Here is a 2,959-nt window from a genome sequence, read left to right as displayed (position 1 = left end):
AAGGGGAGGGATTAGACAGTACTTGGAGACACTGTCAGAGGGGGTAACTCCAAAATGACTACAACATTTTAAAGTAATTTCTGAAGAAATATCTTGGTTTTGTGTGTTTTTTTTAAAAACCCATAGTCTGTTATGAAAATAACATTTTTCTCAAGATCAGCTTACAGTTATCAATATACATACAAGGCTAAAACTCTATGCTAATTTTACTGTGAACTTTTTAAGCCCCCGTGGGAGGGAGCTCTGGTGACCTAGTGAGCAAAGAGTTGCACTGACAACCCAGAGACAAGTGGTTCAAATCTACCATCTGCTACTAGCAGGGTGCATGGCTATCTCCTCCCATATGATTTACAACACAGGAAAACCTGCTGGATGCTTGGCTATGAACCAGTTCTAACACAATGGCTTACACTCATATCCACACACCCCACCCCACCCACACACACTGTACTGTGGACTTCTTTTCTGCTGCTGCTTGGTGATGTTATGTATTCACTAATTTTGTCACATTTTCTGACATTTTTCTGTCATATTGTGGTGGTGAGTATAGATGAACCTCTATCAAGAAGTTTTTTTTAAAAAAATGAAGTAGTAATTAAAAGAAACACTAAACCAAACCCACTGCTAGTTGAGTGGGCAAAGTTATAAATACTTACGGGATTTATCGAGCTACAACTACTTAAGAGAAAAGACTGCCTCAACTTTCTCCCGAGGAACTGCTGGTGGTTTTGAACCATCAACTTTTGATTAGCAGTATATACTGTGAATAAAAAGCATTATACTACCAAACCAAAATAAAACCCACAGGCACAGAGTCCATTCCAATCCTTCATTGATTTCCTAGAGTGCAAATCTTTACTGGATTAAAATCTCTGCCATTTTGATTAGCATCTCAGTACGTTACACACTACACTACCAGGGCACCTTATACTGCTACTTAGCATCAACAACTTCTTGCCAGAGTCACAAATGATACATAGATGACCTTCCAGTGGGTCTTCAGAGGCTGTACATCGTACAGAAGACGATTGTCCTTCTTTGTCCTGTTGGACCTATGCCACTGCTTATTTTTTTTATTAGGTACTGTCAAGTTGAGTATGACTCACAGCAACACTATGAACAATAGATCTGTCCTATCCTGTGCCATCCTCAACATCTCTGACACACTTGAGCTCATTGCTGCAATCACAGTCAATCCATCTCGTTGAAGATCTTCCTAGGGCTCCTGAACAAAATAAAAAGGAGAAAGAGAGAAATAAAGACTTCCACTCATTCCCTAATAATGTTGTAAACAACACCATTCAGCACTGTTAACAACGAGAACTCCAGAACGCAACTGTGTTTATGCAAAACCTGTACATGGAACTAAAACTCAGTCCTTTGGACAGAACAAGGGAATACTGCATGGGATCAAATCAGTAAAATGTGTGTCAAGTTGTATCTTTTCACCAGACCTATTTAATTTGTATATTGAGTCACTAGTCCAAGATCCAAGAAGGTGGACTATATGAATGACAATGTGACATCAGGAATGGAAGAAAACTCATCAACAACCAGCAGTATGCAGGCAATACAACTAGGCTTGCATAAAGAAAAGACTGGAAGTGCTTACAGATGAAGATTCAAAGGCTGTAAACTATACAGGAGAAAATTGCTCATCTTTCTTCTGAGGAGCCGGTGGTGGATTCGAATTGCCTGACTTTGTGTTGGCAGTGCAGTTCCTTACCACCAGGCCAACCGAACTCTCTCTTTACAACTATATTGTTCATATAGGTTTGAGGCCTTGAAAACTACTGAGAAAAGACCAAATGAGCTGTGAGTGGATATAAAGAATATCATCCATGAAGAATGCAAAAGATCATTACAAAGGAAGAGGAGGAAGAAAAGACCAAGATGGATGTCAGATGAGACTCTGAATACTGCACTAGAGCACTGAGACGCCAAAGCCAAGGGAAAAAATAAAGAAATTAAGGAGCTGAACAGAAGATCTCAAAGGGCAGCGCAGGAAGACAAAACAAAGTATTACAATGAAATGTGCAAAGAGCTGGAGTAAAAAAAAATCAAAAGGCCGAACTCGTTCAGCATTTCTTAAGCTGAAGGAATTGAAAAACAAATTCAAGCCATGAGTTGCAATACTTAAGGATGCTTTGGGCAGAATATCAAATAATCCAAAAAGCATTAAAAGAAGATGGAGGAAGTATACTGAATCACTGTACCAGAAGGAATTGGCTGACACAAGAATTTAATGAATCAATGTATGAGCTAAAGCCTGTGGTGATGAAGGAAAAATTTCAAGCTGCTCTCAAAGAATTGGCAAAAAACAAGGCTCCAGGAATTGATGGCATACCAATTGATATATTTCAACAAACAGATGCTGCCCTGGATTTGCTCACTAAGTTGTGCCAAGAAATGTGGAGGACAACCACCTGGCCAACTCACTGGAAGAAATCCATAATATTTGTTGCCATTCCAAAGAAAGGTGACCTGACAGATTGTGGAAATTATCGAACAATATCATTAATATCACATGCAATCAAGATTCTGCTGAAAATTATCCAAAAATGACTAGAACAGCACATCAACAGAGAACTATCAGAAATGCAGGCTGGGTTTAGAAAAGGCCATCATACTAGGGATATTATAGCTAATGTTAGGTGGATCTTGGCTGAAAGCTGAGAGTACCAGAGGAATGTCTATCTGTGTTTCGTTGACTGTGCAAAGGCGTTTTATTGTGTGGGTCACAACAAACTGTGGTTGACACTGCAAAGAATGGAAATCCCAGAACATTTGATTGTAATTATGTGAAACCTACACTTGAACCTGGAGGCAGTTGTCAGAAGAGAGCTAGGAAATACTGCATGGTTCAATGAATTTCAGAATCATCTCAGGAACAAATTTGAGGCTTTGAACACTAATGAACGAAGGCCAGATGAGTTGTGGGAGGATATCAAGGGTATCA

Source organism: Elephantulus edwardii, unplaced genomic scaffold (assembly GCF_000299155.1).
Source record: "Elephantulus edwardii isolate Elephantulus edwardi_28Jun2011 unplaced genomic scaffold, EleEdw1.0 scaffold00249, whole genome shotgun sequence".
Taxonomy (NCBI): Eukaryota; Metazoa; Chordata; class Mammalia; order Macroscelidea; family Macroscelididae; genus Elephantulus; species Elephantulus edwardii.
This window is presented reverse-complemented; position numbering follows the sequence as displayed.